The sequence below is a fragment of the Peromyscus californicus genome, unplaced genomic scaffold (assembly GCF_007827085.1).
Source record: "Peromyscus californicus insignis strain IS unplaced genomic scaffold, ASM782708v3 Scaffold_18__1_contigs__length_77618521, whole genome shotgun sequence".
Lineage (NCBI taxonomy): Eukaryota > Metazoa > Chordata > Mammalia > Rodentia > Cricetidae > Peromyscus > Peromyscus californicus.
In genome coordinates, this window is record NW_026294480.1 from 41877521 (window position 1) to 41903919 (window position 26399).

The following is a 26399-nucleotide window of genomic DNA, read 5'->3' on the forward strand; positions in this document are numbered from 1 at the left end:
ACAGTTTGGATCTGGAGTGCCCACACACACACAAAGGCCCATGTACTGAGGTTTAACCCTCACTCTGGCATTGTTAGGAGGTGGTTGAAACTTTTAAGAGGAGAGGCCTAGTAGGAGGTTGTGTAGTCCTTGGGGACATGTCCTCAGAGGAGATAGTGGAGCCCTGGTCCCTTCTTCTCCCCCTTCTAACATCACCTGGCCATGTGGTCAACTGTTTGCTTCACCATGATGCTTCTGCCTTGCTATACAAGTTCACAAGCAACAGGACCAACTAGCATGAACGAACACCTCCAACACCATGAGCCAACGTGAACCTTTCTTCTTTTTAAATTTGATTGTCTTGGGTATTTTGTTGTAGTAATGGGAAACTGGTAACACAGGGGAAATGGGCATTTGCCCATTTTTATGGTACTGATTACCCTAACAATGGCTCCTCTCTACCTATCCATGTGATATCACTTAAGTAGGCTACAGAATGAGATATATACAGCTGACTCTCACAAGCTGCCTCTGACCTGGATGTTTATGTATATCTGTAAACGGATATACACACCTATCACTTAAGCAATGTGTTCAGACTGCCACAGACTGAAAAAGAAAGTGGTACATACCAAGGAGATAAGGATTCAGAAAGTTAGTCTAGAGTCCTCAATTCCAGGTGTTCACATGCTAAGCCAAGGAGATGACTTTCCTGCGTCCATGACTGCTGTGTCCATGAAAGCCCTAAATCCACAATCTACAGAGGTCTTATCTCTGGAGGAAAGTAGGATAGGAAGAGAACGGGTGAACAAAAACATGGAATGCTCACAGTGTTTTGAAGTCAAAGCCAATGTCCTTGCTAAGGGCCATGAGGTCAGGTGCCTTCTCTCTCTCCAAGTGTCTGCTCTACCTGGTCAGAGAACTCCAAAAGAGTTTATGTTGGCTAAAAGACACAGAGCTAGCTGTAGAGGAGGCCCGGATGCTGTCTGAGATGAAGCACCTCTGACCCCTACTGGCTGTTAGAGTACATTGCATCTCTAGATGACCAAGTCTCAGCATGTAACTTTTTTCCAGCCAAAGGGCTGGACCTACCTAGTGCTCCTCTTGACCGTTGTTGTTGTTATTGTTGTTGTTGTTGTTGTTGTTGTATTTCTCCTCTGGGGTGGTAGGTAATTCTACTGTCACTATATAGTGGACAGAATTCATTTGAACAGAAAATGAGCCTAGAGAAAGTCTGAAGGTTTTACATGTGTGGTTGGTTTTCATTTTTCACTGTCTGTTTCTTTTGCTGGTGAAACTTCAGGCCCCACTACTTTGTTTAAGACCTCCCTGAAGATTTCAGTGCCAGACATGGAATTTTGCCCATCAACTTATTAGTCAGAGAGGTCCCAGAGGTGCCCCAAACAGCAAAAGCTATTGCCATTGGTACTGGTTGCTAACATAACTAAATGGAAAAACTCTATTGCTGAAGACACCATCCACTTTTGTTGTGAAATCAGTCTCAAACTGATCAGGATATTCTTTCCCTGCTGCCTAGCTTTCATAGTGCTGGAGGATGTTGTATAACTGGCTGGGAGAAAGGAAACACATCAGTGGTCTTACCCAGTGCTAGACCCTGTATGTTACAATAACCCGCTAGCAAGTTGTGCCCAGTGGAACAGTAGTGTCCCAGCAGGGATGGGGGTAACCAATGACTTTCTGATTGGATTTGAGATCTGTTCCATTGGAGGGATTTCATGTCTGGTACTGAAACCCAGTCAAAAGCCTATGACTAAGGAGATCGTAGGTTCTAGAGGGAGACTTACTGGTGTTTCTCTAAATGGTCATGTGTCCAGCTGCCTTCTCATTATTTATGTTTAGACTCGTATTTGTGCTGCTCTCAACCCAGGTCAGAGAAGTTTCTTTCTTTGCAGTGGGCAGTAAATTGGTTCAAAGACTCAAACCTGGTCCAAGTGCTGAGATCAAGTGACCACAGGAGTTCAGCAGTAGACGGATCATCTACATCAAACCTACCCCCCGCCCCAACTCACAGCAGTTCAGGCTGCCTACACAAGACCTGTACAAGATCGAGCCAGCCAAAACTCCAGCGTGGATAGAGAGCAGCTTGCAAGGACACATTCCTAACACCGGAGCTGCTGACAGCTGATGGTTGTTGAGGGACAGTCTCTTCTTGGGAGGAATGTAGCCAATAGTGTGCTGTGGTCCGTGCCCTACGTTACGTCCACATTCTTAGGCACAAATTGAACTTAGGGAGTTATTAGTAACATTGTTACTCATAATAAGAGATGACATGAAATTGGGAGGAAGATGGGTTGGTAGTGTCCCGAGGGAGTTTGAGAGAGGGAGTAAGGAGCGGATATGACTACAGGACATTGGACACATGTATCCATTTTTCAAAGATTAAATAATATATGTCCCTCCACCACCTATTCTGTGGTGGCATTGTCACTCATGGCATGTGCGCGCTCGTGATGTCCATGGTAGAGCAAAAGCACTAAACATAGCAACCAAACAAGCCTGGGCCGGGCACTGGATCTCCACAGGGAGTGAAAGCAGTCGGTGAAGCCTGGAGCCAGAGTCCTGGAGACAGTTAGGAAGCTCCATCTATGGGTGTGCTCAGAACCTGATTCCATTCACCCATTCTGCTATTTCTAAGGCATCCCTCACCCTAGTACTTACCACGATGGTTAATCTCAGTTCTCCTGCCTCTGCCTCCTAAGTGCTGGGATCACAGGCCTCCAGCATCACACCTAGCATCTTTCATCATTTCCCATCATGGCCTGACTGAGACTCCTCTTTACTGAACAAGGATCTTCTTGCTTCTCTGGGTGTCAGTTTTCAGCCACAAAATCCAGGCTTTCTTCTTAAGAACCGCTTTCTGCTCCTGTTTCTCACGGCCAGCCGGGAACCCCAGGGCATTGCTCAGACAAAGTGTGGGATTAGGCTATTCGGTGTGGTGAAAGAGGCATGGCTTTCTTAGAGAGGTGACATTTAACCCCCAGGCTTCCCAGTGCACACATAAAAGACTGGAGAAACGCAGCTGGTCTCCAGGGGCCACAGGTGCCCTCATCTTCTTTTGGGGTAGAGACGATATTTGCAACCATATCCACCCCTGGCAGGAAGGAAGCAAGCTGTGTTGATTCTTTTGAGAATAGAGAAAACTAAAGAAAAAAGGAGGAGAAGGAGGAGGAGGAGGAGGAGGAGGAGGAGGAGGAGGAGGAGGAGAAGAAGAAGAAGAAGAAGAAGAAGAAGAAGAAGAAGAAGAAGAAGAAGAAAGAGAAAGAAAGAGAAAGAGAGATCACTTTACTGAATTATCCAGTGTTGGTATCTGTGATTGCTATTTTTATGTTTAACCTGATTGGATCAAGAAAAACCTTGGGGGCGGGTAGAGAAGCACCCCTTAGAGAAGCATCACACAGAATGTGTCTGTGATGGCATTTCCAGACCCTTAGATCATGAGGGTTCTCTTGTAGTCAATAGATGAATCCCTTGAAGGATTCATTATACAGCAGCATTATCAAGAGATAGTGTAAGGTAGAAGGTAGGGCCTACTCAAAGGAACTAGGTCACTGAGAGCATGTCCTCTGGAACTGTATCTGCCCTGATCTCCTTCCTCTTTCCCTGTCCTCAGTGAAAAAGATCTTCCGCCACCATGATGTTTAGCCCAAGTGCATGAGGCCAAGCAGACATAGACAAATACCTCTGAAACCAGGAGCTTACTTCTCACTCCTTAATAAAAGCTACCTCCCTCTTAGGTACCCACCCCACATGAAAGCTCACTAATATGACAGCGAGCCAGGGCTGGGTGGAGGAGGAAATGGAGGAATTCAGAACCAACTTGTGTTCATTATATTCTCTCAGTTGAAAAACTTTACAAATGTCCTATTTTTCTCCATCAATATTATTTTGCCTTTTGAGCATTCCTCTGCTTGTCTTGTTGCTTCCTGACCTGTAATATCCAAAGTGTAGTGTAGATGTAACCAACCGTCTTATTAAATAAGAAACACAGAGTCAATACAGAGATGAAAGCCAAGAGGTCAGAGCTAATAGCAAGCCTTAGCAGAAGCTGGGCGGTGGTGGTGCACACCTTTAATCCCAACTCTTGGGAGGCAGAGCTGAGCGGATCTGTGTGTTCAAGGATACAGCCAGCACGGAGACACACGCCTTTAATCTCAATACCAACCATAGAAGACCTGGAGGTCTGTACAGACAGACAGTGACTAGGAGGTCATGTGGTTGGGTTTACAACCAATGAGAAGGCAGAACAGAAACACGCCTTTAATCCCAGAAAGCGAGCCTTTAATCCAAGGGAGTGAGGGTAGAAAGTAGAAAGGTATATAAGGCGTGAAGACCAGAAACTAGAAGCATTTGGCTAGTTAAGCTTTTAGGTTTTGAGCAGCACAGTTCAGCTGAGAGCCATTCGGATATGAGGACACAGAGGCTTCCAGTTTGAGGGAACAAGATCAGCTGAGGAATTGGCCAGGTGAGGAAGCTGTGGCTTGTTCTGTCTCTCTGATCTTCCAGCATTTCACCCCAATAACTGGCCTCAGGTTTGATTTTATTAATAAGAACTTTGAAGATTCATGCTACAGTGTAGAAAATAAATTCTGCCTCAATAAATATCTGTTAGCACCAACAAACTACTCTGAATGGAACCTTGTCTAGTGAGTAGTGAATGGACAGCTTTATCATTTCTTGGCACATGGCTATGTGACCCTCAGCCAGTGTCTAGGTAGATCCTCTATTAAAAAAATTTAAATCTTGAAGGTGAATTTTACTTTATAATGCTAAGAAAGAATGGTTAATATGTTTTAAAAAAACATGGTGTATCTGTCATGTTTAGAGACTATACAAGGCAGTACAAAGACTTTCAACAGGCATTAAGCATGAACTCTGAATCCTAAATTTGACTACCCACTCAGAAAGAAGAGGCATAATCAAAAGCCATAAAAAGTACCACATAATCTGTTTGATGCTAACGTTAGCTGCTGAGTGCTGGGCATTTATTTTGTCCCATCCTCTGTACCAAGTGTTTTCTAAACTTTATCTCTTTAAATCCCTAGATTATCCTTATGAGGTTGAGACTATTATTATTCTCATCGCAGGGATGTGAAAACCTATGCAAAGTTTAAACAACTTGTCAGGATTTCATTTCGAAGTGAAACCAGATCCTGCCCTTAAACATCAGGGGATCTGCCTTGCCAGGAAGCTCACAGCATGGGTTAGCAGAGCATGCTTAGAACTGGAGAATAGATGAGGCTCCTGGCTGGAGAAAGGTTCTTCTGGGGAAAGAGAAACTCAGAACATGCATGGCCGGCAAGTGAGAATTATGGGTCACCTGGGTTCCAAGAGTGGACCGGCTGCCTGCTGCAGACCCTTCCTTCAGGGACACTAGCTGGCAAGTAGCAGTGGCCATTAGTAAAACTGAGTTGAAGTCAGGTCACAGGGTGGTTACCCTGAAAAATCACCCCTAGAGACTGGCGTCATAGAATGTAAAATATAAGCTGATTTGTTCAATGATTCTCTGTAAGAGGTTACAAGGCATGAGGTTAAGCTGTGGACAAGACATTCCAATAAAAAGTAAGAAAGTTTCCTGGGACCTAGCTAAACCCTAGCCCTGAGTTTCTTACAATGTAGTCCTTATCAGGGACTATCAAACACTAAGGTGTTTTTCTACTTTGGATCAGTCATCTAAAATGACCATCTTGGGTAAATTCTATACAAAGTCCTTTCCATATGGCTTTCATCCTCATAAGAGAGCATAGGAACCATCATTACCATCACCATCATCAACCACAGCTGTGTTACAGATAGGGAAATGGAGGTTCAGGGGTGCTGAGTATTGGACCTAGAGCTTCACACATGCTAGGTGTCTTAGTTAGGGTTTCTATTGATGTGAAGAGACACCATGACCACAGCAACTCTTATAAAGTAAAACATTTAACTGGGGTGGTGGTTTACAGTTTCAGAGGTTCAGTCCACTGTCACCATGGTGGAGAGCATGGCAGCATGCAGGAAGATGTGGTGCTGGAGTAGTAGCTAAGAGTCCTACATCTTGTAGACAGCAGGAAGTCAACTGAGACACTGGGTGGTATCCTGAGCATAGGAAACCTCAAAGCTCGTCCCCACAGTGGCACACTTCCTCCAACAAGGCCACGCCCACTCCATTAAAACCACATCTAATAGTGCCACTCCCTGTGAGATGATGGGGGCCAATTACGTTCAAACCACCACACTAGGCATGTACTCCATCACTGAGTGCTCCCAACACTGCTCCCTAAATGGCTTTACAGATGCTTCTCAAATATCACCAAGTCCAAGTTCAAACCCCAGTATTCTGCGAACATCAGCTGAGATGAGAGACTGCAAGGATAAACTTAGTAGAGGTGATAAATGTAGGTGCCAACAGTACCTGTGCTAACTGTCTTAACATTTGTAATGGAGTGAGTGCGTACAAAACATCCAAGAGCCATTTTCAAGAGTAAGAAGTCAGTTCAAAGGCAGCTTATTTCATTTCTCACTCCTTGCATGAGAGTAAGTGAACAAGGTCAGCTGTCGTCAGTCCTTCAAAACGGGCCCCAAAGAGATGAGTGATGATTTCCACAGTTTGCCATTAAAATAATTCCTTGCGCTTTGTAGGAGTGCTGACTGATACAAGCCTGCCACCTGCTGGCGCCAAGCAGAACTGACGCCAGATTCCAAGGGCACGCGTGATCGGGCTATCTAACGCGGCTATCTCCTTACACTTACATGTACAAACACCCCGTCACCGCTCACAGCCAACCCCACGTTTAATGAGCGAAGGCTGATGAAATCAAACACAAAGGAAGATTTTTAAGAGAAGACGTTATGAAGGATTTGCAGGCAGCAGCGCCGGAGTCCTAAGCTCAAGTCATAACGGGCCCGGGGTAAAGTACTAAAACTCTCCGAAACTTCAGATTCCTCGTCTGTGACGCGAACCTGGATCTACATCCAACGGCTGAAGGAACAGGATCCATGGATGCATTTTTGTGAGTAGGATTAGAAAAAAAAATACATGCAAAACATTTACTGTGGTACACAGCACAGAATCACAAATAAGCGAGTATGAATAATGTGTCTAAATAATCTAGTATTTCTCTTCATAAAGTGATTGGCGAGAGAGAAATGAAACAAAAACTTCACAATCCCCTTTCTCAGGTTTATATAAACTGGGACCCGTCCAGTTTCTGCACCACTGAGATTGTATGTAACATGTCTGTCATCAACACAGAAGAGGCCATTCTACCCATCAGGCCACCGAGGAGGGACCAGCTGCCCACTTGCACATCTGGATGAGATGCTCAAGGCTTTTAGAGACAAGTTTTGAGGTAATTTTCTTTAATGGATCCTGATATTCTGCAGGAGCATACTCTGAGGACAGCTATGGCAGCGGCGAGCGTCACGTAGGCTAGGTGCCTTCTGGGCGTTGTTGCGTTTCATCTTCTAACAGCCAAGTGGGTCCGCAGCCACGTGAATCAGACATTATCACTGTGTTGTGGATAAGAAAAGTGAGATTAGAGCAGACACCTGGTGATTGTGCACCCAATACCCTCCTTTCACGTCAGCCAAGCTCAATTTCATCGAATCTCCTGCCCATCCCACCCCAAGTGGGTCTGGTTTACATGCAGATTTGGGAAACCCGGAGAGGAATTCCATTCTCCCTGGCTTAGGTGGAAGCTAAGCGGCCTCGTGTTCAACTGTTCTTAAGAGAAGTCAGCTGGGGGATGGGGCACACTCTCTGGAGAAAGGTCACCAGCTCATGAGAGAGAGGAAAAGCAGGGAAGAATTTTTTTTTTCTTTCATCAGACCTCCCATCTGAGTGTGACTCGGGGGAAATGAGAAGTTAATGACATCACTGAGACATTGTAGACAGACTAGAAAGACGGTCAGGACCTGGGATCTTCTTGATGTTCTGAAACGATTTGGTTGTCGGTCCTGGAGAACTTCTGCGTAGGCTTTGTAACAAATGAAAGCTACTCTTCTGGGGGCTGTAGTTTCTGCCACTTGCTTTCAAAGGCTTTTTAGTGGAAATTCAGAGATGGCCACACACCTAAGAAATGACAAAACTGGGTATCAGCCCGCCTGCCCTCCCTCCTTACCTCCATCCCTCAGCTCTGGTCCTCTGGCCTGAAAACTTGAGCAGTTTACCTGTACCTTCGGTTACTCAGGAGGGTCACCAAATGCAAGGGGACGAGGTCAGACACACTGTCCCCAGGCGGTCCTTGCTCCCACTACCAAGGCCCTTCCAGACTGAAAACCTGCCTCCTTACAGATTTCCTACCCGGTCCTGTCTTCTTCGCCTCCTTCCCCCTGCACTGTCCATCACTTTCCTGTCAAAGGGCTCGTTGTCTCATATTACTTGATTTCAGAGTTTTAGGACACAGTTACATCTGCTTTTTCCTTATGCCATGGTTGAGCACCACATAGTCAGTTTAATCACCGAGATAAAACACCTGAGAAGAACAACTTACGGGAAGGGGGGCTTTGCCCATGGCGGCAGGAGTTTCAGTTTTTGTGGCAGGTGGGGCACGGTGGGGCACTTTGAAGCATCACAGATAGAAGACCCCAAGGCACATCCCCACTTCTTCCAACCAGACCTCACCTTCCACAGTCCCATCCCCTCTCAATAGTCTATTGAAATTTTGGATACACAAAGGGGTTAACCCACTCACTAGCTCAGAGTCTGTGCACACCATCACAGACACATCCAAAGGGATGCTTCATCAGCCGAGGCGTTTCTCACTCCACCCAACTTCACAAGCAAGATTAAATATCATAAGCACTGTGAGCCTTCCCAGACAAAATAATAAAGGACTGTATACTTTTTAAAATTGTAGCAGAAAGTGTGTGTGTGTGTGTGTGTGTGTGTGTGTGTGTGTGTGTGTGTGTGTGTGGTGTCGGGACTCAAACCCAGGGCATTGGGCATTTACCATTGAGCTACAGCCCCAGCACGCTCTTGCATTCTCTCCCCCACTCGCACCCCCCCCCCCCCCGCCCCCGGAATGTGATGCGAACCAGCCTGAATTTGGTTCAGTTATCAAGGCTAACATTTTAGATGTAATTTTTGCCCTGCTCTCACTGGTTAGAAGAGCAATCAGGCATTGCCAAGCCTTCATCTCCAGCACAGTTCACTCTGAAAGCATAGTAATCAGCATCTTCTTGTTCCCCCTTTGTGGGAGCCCGTTTTCAGGTTCCTCGTGCCTTTACCCAGCAGGTCCGCATAGAGAGGATGATTGGACCACGGGCCTGAGTGCAGGTGTCTGAGATGGTCTGCACTTGGCTGTGCTGGGGGGAGGTCTTCTGCTCCACCCCTTGGCATCTCTATAAATACCCTAGGGCAGAGACAGTCAGGGCCCGTTGGAATAGGTTCCAGGCCCTCTAGAGGCTATCCTGTATTTTCTATCTTTATCTCCCCCATCTAAATCCTTAGATCTAATATTTCCTGCTGCTCCTACTCAAACACTCTGGGGAAATGTGGGGATAGTGGGTAGCCCCCCACACCTTTTGTAGTGAGGTTCCCCCCTCCCAGATGTTGGTTGAATCAATGTATCTAAAGAAGGCGCCCAGGAAACGTTAGGAGATTCCCCCCACCCCTTGCAAAAAAAAGTTCTACGCTACATTTGCATTAGGTGAGGCCAATTGCAGGGGCCAGTGCAGAACAGGATTGGAGTATTAAATTACTTTGTACTCAGAGAGAAGACTACTACAGGATCCTTTTTTAAAAGGACACAGCCTATTGTGGATGGATACAGGGCTCACTCTAAAATAGACGGGTATGACGAGAGAGAATCCAAATGCAGAGCGTGGGGCACAGTGCTTCTGTTGGTCAGGGTCAGACAGACCACGGTGCAGGGGCGATACAATCATCAAATTGTAATGGTTTGACACAGCACAGTTTAATGTCTAGCTCATTCTTTATGCTCAGTACGGGTTGGCAGAGGATCCTCCTGCCCCTATTCAAGACTGAAGAGCTGTCTATGACTGCCATGTAGCCTGTCAGCTTCCAGAAGGTCTTGCTGTGTCGCTATCTCAGACTGGAAATGGCAGCCTACCTGCTCATAGCCATTGCCCAGGGTTCTTACATGGACCTCTCTAAAGTGAACCGTGATATTCTGTGAGTCCACAGAGGAGGAAAGAACCTCTTACCCCATGGCTTGTGGTCCTACACTGAATATAAGGGAAGGGGCTGAGCACCAGCTTCCTGCCTGGATGCCTCACCTTTCCACCACCATGCCTGTAGCCAAGATGTACAGCATTCCCTCTTAAACACGACCCCAAATATGCCTTTCCTTCCTTAGGTTTCTTCTGTTGGGTGTTTTTTTTTTTAATTTTGATTTTGATTTTTTTACAGCAATAAGACGGGTAACTAATACACCCAGCTTCCTGCTTTCCTTCTAAGTAGAGGTATGGTTGTGCTTATGTGCACAGACTGGGGGACCTGTGCTCTCTTGGTCCTCCATAACATTAAACTTCAGCAGAGCTTGGTTCACTCAAGCTGGTCTCCAGCCCGGGGAAATTATAGTTCTGCCTGTTATCTACCTCCATTCCTTTCCCACATAAACATAAGGCTAGTGTTCCATGCTGACCTCTCAAAGACCACACCCTAAGTCCAGCCATTGATTAGATCACAGAGTAATGTTTTCATAAGAACACACACACACACACACACACACACACACACACACACACACACACACACCAGACTACTCAGGCTTTTGACATCAGCACACAAAAACATACCCTGAACAATGTTCTAGAGTCTTCCACATCAGTTTCCCCAAAGACCTACAGAATAGGCTCAAGCCCCACACCGGGGACAGGCTATCTCCTTTTGTGTCCTATTCCCTGAAACTCTAGTAGCAAGACACAAAACCCAGCAATGCCAACTATCACTTCCAGAGTCGGGGTCACGGGTGTGCAACCTGCACTTTCAGAAAAGGTCCCTAGGGGGCACCCTTCGTCAACTGTTACGAAGGGTCTAGGGTAGACAGATGTGGTCGCAGGCCCCTCTGCCGGTTTACCAGTGTTAATTTCCAACCAGTGTGGGTGATAGTGATGTCCCAAGATGGGATTGCTTGGACATGTATATTCCCCAACCCTTGTACAAGAGAGATGGGTGCATAATTTTCTCACTGGTGGTTCTGTCTGGGACATTTGCCCATGTCTACTGGAATGTGGGACAGTGTTTGAGTGATGGGCTTCTCCTATTACCTCTTAGGCAGGAAGAGGAGGAAGAGAGAAACAGGAGGTTTTGTGGAACTCTTCATGATAAAGAATGAGAAGATTCGGATCTTTTGCAATTGCTAGAGTCTATCATTCTGTCACTTTTACTCCTTATGTTTCCAGAATGTAGTGTTTAAATTCCAGTCAGGCCAGCCACACACCCTCCCTCTGATCCAAGCACATATTCATAAGCATCCATCCACTCAGCTGAGTGCTGGGTGATCCCAAAATATTGCCATGATTGTCTTCCTGTGAGCTGGAAGCTCTCGTCATTAGAACCATACTATTCTGGAAAAATAATTGCATCCTATTGTGATCTGAAAGCCAAATCTACCAATGACCCATCTAGTCCAGGACGCTATCACCTACGAGTCTTGTCATACTAAGTGTAAAAGGGCTCACTCTCTTTACTGGACAATCATCTTACTTGATTTTTTTTTCAGACTCCCTCATTGCTTTCTTCACTGGGTTGTTTTTTTACTCTGGTGCAATCAATAACATGCTCCACAGCGAGGTACGGTAGCTGCTCCCTAAGCACCTGAGGAAGGGCCAGGTGACGTTACCCCCAAATGCAAGGACTTAGCTTTCCTTGGACTTAGCCTTGACTAGCTCAAAACAGGAGATGAGAGAGAACTAAAAACTCACATCCCTCGTCTCTCCCCTCCCTGAAACATCTCCTCAAAACCCTTCAGGGAAGTCACGTGTCAAAAGCAGACACCTGGCGCCACTTCTGTCACTGCGGATGCTATGGCCAGACATGTTTCCCACGGGTTTAAACACTTGGTCCCAACCTAGTGACCTTGCTTTGGGAAACTGTGGAACCTTCAAGACAGAAGGCATGACTGGCAGAGGTGGGTTACTAAGAATGGGTTTTGGGGGGTTATGGCCGAGGCCCACCAACTTTTGGTCCCATGCTCCACTTTCTGGTCAACTGAGATGTGTAACAGTGTGGCAAACACCAAGCACGCCAGCCTGCATGCTCTCCCTGCCGTGGGCTGGCCTCTGAAACTTCAAGCCTCCATGCACTGCTCCTCACTCAAGTTGCATCTGGTGGGCATTTGTCACAGTAACAGGAAAAACAGACCAGACAGGGAGCTCGAGCCAGCATAGCACATCGTACTGTGTGGCATCACATCGTTCCTGAGTCCACTTCTAGTACTTTCTATCACACACACACCATGCTGAGATTGCCTCAAAAACCACGTCCATAGTTTATTCTCTCCCCTTCTAGAAGAGCAAGGCTATGATTGTCCCTCTGACAGACTTTCAGATTATCCCAGTAAACAGCACCTTTCTGTATAGGATTCTAGACTAAGTGAAGAAAAGAGAAACACTATATACACACATGCTTTAAAAATCAAAGTTCTAAGAAATTGCCTATGATAAGAACCATATATATCTATAGATGTACATATATTATACATATACTTGGTCTGTGTGTGTGCTTAATCCAGCCAAGGCTTGCACCTTTATCCTGTATTAGACTGGGGACCACTTGGCCATGTAGTAGCGACTTGCTCAGATAAAATTGACCACAGTCAGTGGCAGGGCCGAGAGAGGCTCAGAGTTATGGTAACTAACCACCTCCTTCCAGAAGCAATATAGAAAGAATTCCTGTTCCATAGCTGATTTGCTCTCAGGAGACTTAATGGCATCCAAAAGGTCCATGGTTTCCAGTGAATGAAAGCCGTTAAAGGCAAAATAGGTTGTCATCAAATCCAGGGCAGGGAGGGACCCCACTTCACCTACAACAGAGATAACGTTGTCATGGAAGCTTTCAGAAGGGTTCCTGAGATCACCCTGTTTAATGGACGCAAGCTGAACATTTAGGACAGGCTGCGGGTGGGATATGGATATTTGGGCCTTTGAGTGGAAAGCAGTTTTTGGAAGGCAGATGAATTGTACCATGAATTTATAGTAGAGCAATAAAGCTGCTTCCCTCAGGAGCATCTGGGCTCATTCCATGAACAAGACGATCTGCACAGACCGCAGCAGCACCTTGAGAAGCCCAATTAGCACTCTGCTCACCACAGAGATTCATTGCAGCGACCTGAAGAATCCACGGAAAAAACAGGGTATCATGTGGGACATGACCCTCATCGGGCCAGAAACTGGAAAATGGGACCAAAGAGAGGGACAGCAGCGGGGCCACGCTGGCAGCCAAATCAGATCGGAAGGAGGCTGCAGAGCAGGGAGTGAGGACAGGAAATCTGGGGAGAGGAAGACAGCAAAGGCTGTGGAGGAGGAAACCAAAGACGCCTTTGTGGAAAGGCTGTGGATACCAAGAAGCCCGGAGTGGAAAGGAAACCATTAAAACTGTTTTCTTCCATAAAGATCAAATAATTTGGGACAGTTTATTTGAGTAAAGACTCGATCAAATAGTCAGTGAGAGAAAAGGAGGAGGAGGAGGAGGAGGAAGAAGAGGAGGAGGAGGAAGAGGAGGAGGAGGAGGAGGAGGAGGAGGAGGAGGAGGAGGAGAAAGAGAAGGGGAAGAAGAAGAAGAAGAAGAAGAAGAAGAAGAAGAAGAAGAAGAAGAAGAAGAAGAAGAAGAAGAAGAAGAAGAAGAAGAAGAAGAAGAAGAAGAAGAAGAAGAAGAAGAAGAAGAAGAAGAAGAGAGAAACTGAATCTTGGGGTTTGAACATGGCTATTTACAACTCCCGAAATCCCTCGGGACTCTGGTTTTCTGCAATCCCAGTAAGGAAGAGAATTCCCCTCTAGAGGGAGCCATGCCCTTGTTGGCTAGTTTAGAGTTAATCCAGCCTGGCAGGTCAGGGACCTGGCTAAGGGGCCACCCCCAGGAAGGCGAATTGACCTTAAATAATGTTCTTTACCTTCCAGAATTCTCACCCGCTAGCACAGCCCCCCACCAGCTGCCATGAGGTTCGCCGGGGACGGGATGCTTTTCTGAATCCTGACTCAGAAGGGTGTAACGATTCCCTTTTCTTCTGTCTTTTCTCTCGGATGCTGGCCAGAGCCTAGGTATGCTTTAAAGTTTGGGGCTGTCTTATTCTTTTTCTAAAGCCCCACCCCACCCCCATCACATGCTGACCCTCCAGCCAGATTGTCTCAAACAGCATAGCTCTTTGGTCCATTCTCCTCCTCCTCCATCGCAGCTGTGAGATTGACAGCCCGGGGGGATGGGGGGCGGGAGTGTTTCTGTTAAACTAATAATTTGTCCTTGAGCTTCCATTTGAGTTTGTTCTCTGATATATGGGTCCGAAGAAAACTTAATCTCAGTGCTATGGTGTCGGGAGACGGGGCCTTCTGAGAGCTGACGAAGTTCACAGTCCTCTGTCCTTGGGTCATTTGAGTGGCCTACATCCTAAGACACTAAAGGAAGCATTTTCATCTTAGAGCTCCAACCTCTGGAACCCTGAGAAACAAATTTCTGTTCTTTATAAATTACCATTACCAGGCATTGTCTTGTAGCAGAGTAAAATAGACCAAGACACTAAAGATGGAATATTAACTCTTATCTTTCTCAACAAGCTGCTCTAAGAATTAAGGGAGGATGGGTGAGGATGGTTAAGAGCCTAGCATGGTTTCTTTTCCATAGCGGATTCCTAGGTATTATCTGTTAATTATGAATACATTCATGAGAGTTTTGAGTGAAATACTGGGGACAAGATAGCATGTAGGGCCACTGAAGAAGACAATACAGGAGTGGGTGACTTCTTCAAGGAGCACTCAGCTCTGAGGGACCAAACTGATCTGTAAGGCCACAGGGTTGATGCGCTTCTCGTGGAATGTGTGGGTAAGTGTTGAAAGGCATAACTGATGCTACCTGATCTCTCACGTTGCCTGACTCTCTAACGTGCAGACCCTTGGCTGAGAAATCTTCCCTAGAGGTCCCTCTGGTAATAATCCGGTGGTCAGTTTCAGGCACATAGCACAGTGCAGCTAGGAGCCGAGGCAGATTCTGAATCCAGGCGAAGGACTCTGTGGGCCTTGGTTTTCTCCTTTGTGTAGCCAAGGTTGCCGACTCTGAGCTTCTGGGATGTTCTGACAGGCTCAGCTTATGTGGAAGAGTTTTTCCATGTGACCATTGCAAATAATTTATGTTTTTTGTTTTTGTTTGTTTGTTTGGTAGTTATCATTCTTACTTAGAACAATACAGCTTTTTATGGGTATATTCTTTATTGAACAGTCATTAACCTTGACAATGATCAGTTTATGACCTCCAAGCTCAAAGTGTATTTATCCTTGAATGTTCTGTGACAATAGGCAGAATTATAAGCTTTTCTCTTTACTATATGGATCCAAAGAAAATATAATCCCAGAGCTATGGTGCTGGGAGATGGGGCCTTCTGAGAGAGGACAGAGTTCCTTCTCCTCTGCTCTATGACCACTTGAGGCTACACCAAGATGACCCGCATCATCAGACACTAAATGGAGCATCTTGATCTTGGGGCTCCGGGGGCCACTACATAAAATAGTCACTACGTGGGGTTGCAGAGATGGCTCAGCAGTTAAAACACTGCACTAGCTACTCTTCCTGAGGACCCAGGTTCAATCCCAGCACCTACATGGTGGCTCACAACCATCTATATGGGGAAATCAGCTTGAAGAAATGTGTTATTCCACTTGAATGGGACAGACTTCTGTGTGTTAAATCTTATGGTTCTAGGCACACATAGAAATCCAAACCAGAAGCCTTGTTTCCGCTTAGTGAAAAACCCAATGTTGAGTTCGTGGCCGCCACGAATACTGCATGCACTTGGTACACAAACATACATGTTGGTAAAGCACCCGCACACATAAAATAAAAGTAAATATTTCAAGTAGGAACTGCAGGAACACCGCAGGGTGAAGGAGCCTCTCTCAAGGTTCCTAGCTGTGGCCTAGGAGTCATCATTAGCAGTGAAGCACATATGGAGCTCTGCCCCAAACTTGGGCCCAGAAAACCCAGACAGCCTAGGCATCTTTGTAACCTCAGCCTGTAAAGGACTTTCTCTGGCCCACTGAATAAGGAAACCAACATCGTAGGACTCCTAGACGTGCTAACCATTCAGATCTGTAGCCCAAGGGGGTCTCCCAACCCCACAAGTCCATGCTGTAAAGATACAGTGCGTGGGGAACTTTGGGAGGTTTTGGACCAAGGTGCCTTGCTGTAGGTGAGACATGCCATGTGGGTGCCGTGGACGGCGGCAGCAAGTTACTCAGACAGCGGACGCATCGTCCACGTGGCATGTTTATTTTGGTGTGGGAGGGGAGGGGAGAGGGAATGGAGGAAAGCGGGAGGGGGGAGGGAGGGAGGGAGAGAGGGAGAGAGAGAGAGATACACGCCACCTCTGGCAAGAAGAGGGAGGGGGTAGGAGGAGGAACGGGTTTTTCCTCTTAAGGGGGCTTTAACGTAAGATGATTTCAGGACGCTGGGCGGGTCTCCAAGGGGTGGGTCAGGATACAAACACGTGCCATTGCTTACTGAAGGCATTACCCCTCCTGCACTCTGCCTGCTGTCTCCTGCTTGCCTAGTGCCTGCTGACCGGAAACAGGTTAGACAAACTAGCAAATTTCACTGTTGTATCACGTGACTAACTTTCTCCACCGAGGCTCGTGCCTATTGGACACTCTCCTTTAGCTCTAGGGCACCACTGATGATTATAGATTCTTATAGCTACTCTTTTATATTTAAATTCCCTAGTAAATTGATGGTTTAATTTCTATCATTTCTAGACTGACATACTAGTTTGAAAAGCAAGAAATTTTCATTAATAGTTTTTACTTCTACCATTATTGAGCATTTTTCTCTATTAATTCCTTCATTTATTTGATAAATATTTATTCAGTAAATGCTATAGGGTAGACTTAAGTGAATAAAGAAATGTCAATCTTTTATTTTAATAATTGGTATTCTTTTCTTTACAAACTTTTTATTTGTACCTGTTTTCTTGTTGGAATCGATAATTTCGTAATTATAATATATTGTCTTTAAATATTTAAAATGCTAACTCTTTGGCATATTTGTGGGGAAAATTGTCTAAGAACAGAGTTAAAGTCGTGATTTTCATGTTACTTTAAAATGATGCACTGGCCACGACAACTGAGGGTTGGATTTGGCGAAATAAGAATCTGTCATATTCGGCTGTTTCTGATGAGGAAAGAAGGAGCTTCTGTCAGTTGGTAGTTTGTGCCAGCCAAAAGGTTTGGGTGTTGGTTTGGGGAGTGACAAGTGAACCAGACCTGAGAGAAGGCATAACCAGTTACAAAGCATGTCGGGCACCTAACATCTGGTGGGCACTCAGTGAGCACCGAGCATATATCTTTCACCAACAGTCACAGGGATGAGATCTAATCCACAATCTGAACTCAACATTGGGTTTTTCACTAAGCGGAAACAAAGCTTCTGGTTTGGATTTCTATGTGTGCCTAGAACCATAAGATTTAATACACAGAAGTCTGTCCCATTCAAGTGGAATAACACATTTCTTCAAGCTGATTTCCCCATATAGGCTCTGTCCCTATCAAAAAGGGATCATCATAATATACCTGGTTCCCAGTCATATTATTACTAGCTTGATATTGAAAATCATATCTTAGCTTATCAACCAAACAGAATACTTCCAGTATATTCTTTGTACCTCAAATTATTAGATTATAATGGATGTGTTATGAGGATGTTATAGTTAATCCTAAGTATGCGCACAGGCTGTAGACTGCCATTTCAATTTCTTATTCGCCTAACTAAGTGAAGGAAACTTTGAATCTGTCATTTGAAGACTCGGAGATGAATTCAGATTTAGCTGTTGAAAGTTACTTCTTTATTTCTCTAAACCCGGTTTTGCCAAATTGTTCACTCTGCAGATTGAGATCTCATCTCCCCCTCAATTTTTCAATTTGAGTTCAACAGTGGAATTTCCTTCCCTGAGGAAAAGAAGGAAAACATGTCAGAATATAAATTCCTGAACGCTGTGGCTGCACCTACGTGACATGTTCCATCAAGCTAACTTGCCTAATTCCGGTGCTACATGTAGACATGAAACCTTTCGTCAACAAATAGAACCTAGTACGCTAAAGAAACAATTAGCCACCATTTCACCGAGAAGCACAAAGCCTGCGGCTGCCACCTTGGGCCGTCAATCAAATCGGCTGCTCTGTCTGCATAAGGTAAACCAAGCAATCCGCACTGTGGCGCAACCGACTTTCTGTGCTGTAAACTCAATGGAGATCTGTTAGCTGTGTTTCCAGGGAGAAGGAAATCGCTTTGAACAACTCTCTTTAAAAAAGAGAGTGTGGAAATAAACAGAAAAAGAGTTCTCTCAGAAACTGTATTCTGGCACGGCCACCTGTGAAGTACCCTCTTTGTCACCATGTGAAGGAAACTGTATCCCCCGACATTATCAAATTTGGATACAGGGGGAGTATCTCTTCAACCAGCTAAACAATAACCTTGTTTTTCATCCTACAGATGAAATCGTTTTCCTTCGATGATTATTGCTTTAACTCTCCACTCCCCTCTGGATCTGCTTGTAAAATCAAGGTGCTTCAGATGCCTCTTTCTTTATGTAGCTTAGAATTCTGTGAATATTGGGAACTTTTTCATATGACAAGAAGTATTCAGCAGTTAAGAGTCTCCTGAGAGGAAAAGACAGCCTGGGGCAGAGCTAGAGGGAGCAGGGATAAATGGATAATACTGAGAAACACAAGACTAGTTTCAAGACAGCTATGGTTTCCGGTTTCTGCAGAACCCCACTTTCCTAACTAAAGGGTCAGGTCTGGGTCCAGCAGCATTTCATGAGCCCTTTACTTCCCTGCCTTAGTCTTTCTACAGAGAGAAATCCTGCCCAGACTTCTTCTACAGAAAGACACGTTGGTTAAAGGTTTAGCTATCTAGCCTCTTCAGGCTCTCCCAGCATTGGACCGAATCAGGATAGCTTCTGTGGTTTCGTAAGTCCAGTGAGTTTCTGAGCAAAGAAACTCATCTTAATTGAGCATCTACCATTCGCAGAGCAGTACAGAGGCTCGAAGATTTGAGGTGGAGTGTATGAAGCCGAGTTTATTCCCATCACACTACACTGCTTGGGCTACACTGCCCCCAAACCACTGAAGACACACATGGTGAAAGCCTTAGGCTTTGTAGAAAAAATACGATTTGGGCCTGCCTGGTTTTCATAGCCCACCCATCACAATTAAACACCAAACTGTGAAATAGACCCATCAGATTGGTTGTCTATCAGTGTCGACAGCAGAGCCTCCTTCCAGCAGCCATGGAACCAAGGTCAGGCTGCAGTGAATCAAGAGGAGACTAAGTGTTTCCAGAAGACAAAAGAACACATGGTTTTTGCTTGCTTTTCTGAGAGTCTACTGAGAAAGGAGAGATATATCAGTTTAAAGAAGCGTTCTGGCTTTTATTTTGATGTTTTTAAGGCTGAAAGATGTGAACACATGCTTAAGCTAGAAGGAAGTTTCTTAAGAAAGAATCAGGATGAAGGTAGAAATGTAATAGAATCATTAGTGGGAATCACAGTAGTAAATACATGTAAAAATTACCGTAGAATGCATTTCTCTGAGAACTTGACATGCTTAAGTCAATTTACTTCACTCAAGAAGCTTGTGCTCTGGACAAGCTGGTGCTTGACTGTTGTCCCAGCACTCAGGAGGTGGAGGCGGGAAGATCAAGGTCGAGGTCAGTTGATCTACATAGGAGACCCCGTTGGGTAATAGCCTCGCGTCATGAGGAATTGAGTCAGGCTGTCCAGAGCAATAGCTCCTAGTCATGAAGAGTTGCTTGGCCCCAGCCTGACCATTCCACTCCACCTGCAAAAACAATGTGCCCAGGTATTGAAAACAACCCTCCACCCCCACCCCTGCTTCCAGCAAAGCCACAGAACAATAGTTGCAACTTCCTGGTAGCTACTTAAATGTGTGTGTGTGTGTGTGTGTGTGTGTGTGTGTGTGTGTGTGTGTGTGTGTAGATACATGTTCTCAGCCCCGCTAAGTACATTCAGCCTTCATCCCATGGAAAGGCTAAGGCCCCTCACTGTCAATAAAGCAGTTTCAACCTGTTGAGATCAAAGTTGCCTGCCTCTATGCCTCTCTTTCTTTATAGACCCCTCCCATTCAAAATAATACCCCCCCCCAAATTAACCTCATGAGAAGACCCTAATATTATTCTGATTATACAGATGAGGAAAGTAAGACAGAGATCACACAATGTTAAGTCCCAACACTGAAAATAGGACCCGGATCATTCAGAACCCAGATCCTCAACAGTGGTGCACATCAGCCCCTCTGGGGAAAGCTTTTGAGTAGAATGAGGCACACAAATAATGGCACAGTGTTCTGAAGAAGAAAAGACACACATTTATCTCTAGCAGAAGGCACTGGAGAAAGTCTAAGGGCAATAAGAGGAAAATGCAGAGGAACAAGGAAGACTATCGGAAGTCATGGACCTTGGATAGTGAGGCTTGTATAAACTGACCACATGACAGCTCCATGATATGCTTAAGGGGGAGGTTTTAATTGTAGATATGAGAGAAGGAACAGCCAGGGGCATCTAGAAGGGTCCAGAACGGAGAGAGAAAGTAGACGACTGAACATGGCCAGCAGACTGGACCTGGTCATGAGAGAAGCAGGAGCCAAGCCAAGAAGTGTGTGTTGGTGGTGGCGAGGGGGGATGTTGAGAGACGGGGAATGCAGGAGAGTTGAGAGAGGGGGAGGAGGGAGACGGAGAAACAGGGAGAGAGGGGAAATGGAAAAGTCAAGACAGGAAGACAAAAAAAAAAATGGTGAGCATAGCAGGGTTATAAGGAGAATGAGTAGCTGTGGAAAGGGAAGTCAGTGAGCCAAAGAAGTTTAGAGCGGAGAAGGAGGTGAGAAGAGCCAGGGTGCCAGCACATGTCACAGGTGCTGTGATCCTGAGGGAGCCTGGAGGCCAGCATGCGCCTTGGTGTGCTAATAGGCACCACAGGTAGCCTTCTGTCCATTCTGCCAGTGATAGGGAAAACGGCTCCTTTGGTAGAGAGGAACCAGTTTCACAAGTTCTTAAGAAATGCTGGCTTCTGTCTAAGTGCCAGAATTTGGGGGGAAAGGAGTTTTCTTTGGACCTGACAAGACTTAAGGTCCCTTATGGTTGGGAGAGTTAACCCTGTAGTCAGTACAGACACTCAGAAGGCATTACCTCCCTACATGCTAGAGCAGCTGGTGTCTTCCAATTAATGTACCAGCTACAATTGTGTAGGCAGATGTGTGAAGGGCCCAGACCAATTTAGCAGCAAGTGTGGGTATTCAGTTCCACCACTTGCAGATCCTGGCATGCCTGCTATGGTGTGAACTTTTGAAGAAATGGTCCAGCTTTGTTTGGGTATGTCTCTGAGACGGAATGGTGCGAACATATGTTTACGCTAAGGAGAAGTGGGTCTATCCTGAGACTGCACAGCTTGGGAGTCTGATGCTTCCGGTGGAGGGGCTCAAAGCCAATGGAGCAATGGACTCCCAAGAGCTGCAGCTGTGCTTAGTGTTCCTAGGAGACATGAAAGCGCAAATCACTGACCGGTTCTAGACGGGGTGTGTTAGCCAGGCTTCTCCAGAAGAACAGAATTTACAGAATGAGTCTATATATCGATGGAGATATATAGAAAGGGGTTCCATGAGAATGGCATACAGGCTGTGGTCCAGTTAGTCCAACAATGGCTGTCTATTAACAGGAGGTACAAAAATCCAGTGGTTGTTCAGTCCGGGAGGCTGGATGTCTCAGCTAATCTTCAGTACATGCTGGAATCCTGAAGAAGTGGGCTCTGATGCCTGTGAAGGGATGGTCTTGCCAGTGAGGGTGAGAGCAAGCAGATAAAAAGAGAGCAAGCTTCCTTCATCCATGCCCTTTATAAAGACTACCAGCGGAGGGTGTGGCCCAGATTAAAGGTGGATGCTGTGGGATGGTCTGTATGTCAAATGTGTTGCTGATTGGTCAATGAATAAATCACTGATTGGCAGTGGCCAGGCAGGAAGTATAGGCGGGACTAACAGAGAGGAAAATTGAGAGAACAGGAAGCTGGGTGGGGGAGACACTGCCAGCCGCCATCAGGACAAGGAAGATGTAAAGTACCGGTAAGCCACAAGCCACGTGGCAAGGTATAGATTAATAGAAATGGATTAATTTAAGCTGTAAGAACAGTTAGCAAGAAGCCTGCCACGGCCATACAGTTTGTAACCAATATAAGTCTCTGTGTTTACTTGATCGGGTTTGAGCGGCTTGGGACTGGCGGGTGAGAGAGATTTGTCCTGACTGTGGGCCAGGCAGGAAAACTCAAGCTACAGGTGGATCTTCCCACTTCAAAAATCTGGTTTAGGAGTAGGTCTTCCCACTTCAAAGCATTTAATTAAGAAACAAACCCCACACAGGTGTGCCCGGTCATTTGGGCTTTAGTTAATTCCAAATGTAGTCAAGTTGACAACCAAGAATACAGATGTAGTCAAGCTGACAACTGGGTACTGGCAAATGTTCGCACATCCTGCAGTCTTGAGTTTGGAGGCTCACCACGTGTACTGTTTCTTAAAAAGAATTATTGAGAAGGAAGTGCCTTTAAAACACACAATGCACAACCATATATTTCAGACCCTAAGTAGAGCCCCCAGTCTGTAACCACAAGACGTAGCAACTCTACAGGGCAGAGTCTAACTCCACAGAGTAAGACTTTGTCTCCTTAGCAACTACATCAACCAGCGGAGTCCCACGAGCTCCTCGTCCATTACCCTTAGCAGCCCCCAAATTCACTTCCCTAACTCTACAAGAAACTTTGGAGAGCGAAATTCAATTACATTTCTTTCAAGGACTTCCTCTCAAAAAATTAACTGGAGGACAAACTATTGTTCTGGATATTTCAGAGCTGCTGAGAGGATCAGGCAAATATCATGACAGGCCCCTAATGACTCAGTTAAAAACTAGGCCTCAGTCCTCAAACCAAGGGCAATCAATCACCAACGCCCCTGACAGTAATGATGGGGAGAATTGCTCATACTAGGCCTGCAGCAACCTCCTTCCCCCCACCCCAGGTACCTCAAGGCAATAACCAAATAAGGACAAGGCCTGGGACTTGTCCAGACTTGCCCAAGAATGGAAGATACAGCCTTAGCCCACCCCCGCTAGCCATAACCAATTAGAAATGTACTAATGTCCACAAATGTGATTAATATCATCAGTGTAATTAATATCATGAGTGTAATTTAAAAAATAAAAAAAGATATTGTATGAAAATCTCAAAAAAATAAAAATAAACAGTGTATTAAAACAAATCTACCCATGAAAATAAGAAAAAGAAAAGAGAAAAAAAAGAAATGTACTAATGTGATTGCCACTTGGGTAAGCCAGTCCTAGGTAGAATGATCTCACCGCTTTTAGAACTCCTTTAGATGTGTATAAAAGAGCCTGCAAGGGTCTCTTGGGGTTGCCATTCTTGCCTTTGTGTTAGATGCACGGCCCCAGCATGCTGGTACCTTCTCGAGATAGTAAATGCTCTTGTTGATTGCATCGTGTCAGGTAGTCTTTTGTGGGACTTCTCCAGGACCCTAACACTGCCAAGAAGGGACAGAGTCGGGGAGTGACATTGCTGGAACCATCCCTCTACACAGTGCTAACTTAATTCACACCACAAGACTTCATTTGAACTTGACCAATCAATACCAAGCTAAACGTAGAAGTAGAGAATGTGTGTCCAAGTTAGAACTTCTTACAAACACTTTGGGGGGGGTTCAGCAAATTCACCGTCCACATAGGTCTCCAAATGTGCTGTGGGTTGGGTTTGTTTGTTTTTCTCACATTTGCTTCCTGTGTTCCCCTCAAAACTATTGGCTTGCTGAGGAAGTGCCTACAATCCAGACATAACTGGATGCAAATCCCCAAGGCTTCCATGGGAATCTAATGAAACAAATGTACTTCAGAGAATGAAAAAAAAAATTGAAAACCATCTATTTGAGATTTGAAAACAGATACTATGGTAACAGGAAAAGCCCACCAGCCAGTGTGAGCCTAGTTACATCCAACTATCATAACCTCGTTTCCATATTTCATCCAGGCCTGGTAGGCTAGCCAAAAAAATGTGTGTGTGTTGGGGGGGGGGGGTCATACATGAAAGAGTAAGTCACCAGCTTGTGTCCTGCTGGAAGGTAGTGGGATCCTTAGGATGTAAAGCCTGCTGGTTAGAAGTCACATCACTGGGATTCAGCTTTTTCCTTTCTCTTTGTTTCCTGGTCCCCATGAGATGAGCAGTGTTCTCTCACACTTTTTCCTGCATCAATCACCCTAGGCCCACAAACCAAGGCATCAACTGACCATGGATCGAAACCTCTGAAACTGTGAGACAGAATAGACCTTTTCTCTTCATTGGCGTCTACCTCAGGCATTTTGTCAGCGTCAGAGAGCTGATGAACACAGTCAACATTCATTAGAAATATAATTAAAATTATGCTTCATAAACCTCAATGGTAAGTTTTAAATAAAGACATGTTGACCAAAGGATTGACCAAATGTTTAACCAAAGTGCCAGGTAGCCATTAGCTTTTGTTTACATAAAATTTAAAAGTTTAGCAAAAAAACAATATTTGCCTGTTACCATAGAATTTAATGTATTCTTATTTGTTACCCATGCCTTATAAAGTTGCGTGTACTTATTAAAGAAGGAACAAGAGATATCATGCTGAAATGTCTGCATTAATAGCTTCAAAGTCTTTGCATTCATTCTCAGAATTTATAGACTGAAAAGTTTCCAGAAGAGAACTCCATTTGTTCATTTAAGTTGTAGCTTCGTCTATTAGAAGAGATGAGTCTTTCTTGGTAGTGTTGTAAATCATTAACCTACCCAATGAGTTCATTTGAGTCTGCTTTTCATAAACAAGGACAGATGGGTAGATAATTGCCATATCCTTCTAAAACCAGTAACAAATGCACAGGCTTTTTCTTTTCTTATTCTTTTTTTTTTTTTTAATTGAATAGATAGTCACAAGATTTCTTTAAAACCAATGCAAACTCTGCTTTTGTGGTAACACTTCACGTACATTGTAACAGCCCCAATGGAATGACTGTTTCATACTATTTATACTATTTTGTGACTCATTTATAGCTAAAGTAACTGGATCAGGAAACAGGCTGTAGTGAGACCTCAGCTCTCAGTTGTGTGGCTCTCACGCTTAGGCACTACATAGACTCATCCCACACGGCTCGCACGTCCTCTACGTGAGCGCATTGCTTGTGCTCTGGTTTCATCTGGGTAAAACATAGACCTCTGAAAACCTGTGTCAGTTCACCTGTGGTGGCCACACAGTCAGACTACAGTTCACACACACCAGCACGTCCGAACACCTCAATTCTCATCCTCTTGTTCACATTGCGAGATTGCAAGGATGACGTCAGAAAGTCCTTTCTGTGGGTTTTTCTAGTGGCCAGTAGTTAATGGGTTTTCATGTCACTTTGTCAATGAACGAGACCTCAGCTTAGGTGTGGAAAGTCCTTCAGAGACATTCCGTCACTCACTGAATCTTCCCTGGTTCCCTCTCTATGTGTGCTATAGAGACATAGGGTAGACACAGATGAAAAGACCTGTGTGGAGTTTACCCTCTGGTGGAGAAGTGCCATTTGGGTTTTTGTTTGTTTTATTTTTAGAGTCTCAAGTAGCCCAGGCTGATCTTGAATTCACTCGACAGTGAACACTAGAACAGCCTTGAACTCCTGATCCTCCTGCTTCTATCTCCCTAGTGATGAGATTACCTGCAGAGTACCATTTGCTTATCCTTGGAAGCAGGCCCTAAGACAAGGATGCCATTTAGACACAGTTACAGCAATCAAACATCGCAGCAACCCCTAAATCTCAAACGACAGGTTTATCTCACCGTGTATAAAATCAACTTGAACAAGGTCAGAGGAGATTGGGTGCATTCAGGGTGGATGGCCATAGACTTGAGCAAGGTCAAACTGGTGTAAAAAGCCATAGACAGGACAGTGGTAACTATTTTAAAATTAGTTTGCCAACTATAAACATACCCTATAAATTATAAGCATCTGAGTAAAGTGATCTTGTGTTCATTTTCTAAAACCTGATAATTTCAATCATTTCTACTTTTAACAAACTTGCTTTGAAACTTGGGTTGACATTGTGAGGTAAGTTACAGATTGTGTTGTTTATTTCTTCGGGTCTTTAAAGTGTGGTGTTTGTCCATTCCCCCTTTGAAGTGCCAGGTCCTGTGAG

At 45.1% G+C, this 26399-nt stretch overlaps 1 long non-coding RNA gene across 2 annotated transcripts in view; it reads right to left on the reverse strand.

Moving 5' to 3' along the window:
• Positions 1 to 4144: 4144 nt before the first annotated feature.
• The window catches only part of LOC128113530 (uncharacterized), a 30071-nt gene continuing 7816 nt past the window's right edge, over positions 4145 to 26399 (reverse strand). For both annotated transcript variants that reach the window (XR_008219524.1, XR_008219525.1), the window contains 2 exons: positions 7894 to 8050; positions 4145 to 7488 (listed from right to left, as the gene is read on the reverse strand). This is a non-coding gene — a long non-coding RNA (uncharacterized LOC128113530). The remainder of the gene's footprint in view (positions 7489 to 7893; positions 8051 to 26399) is intronic.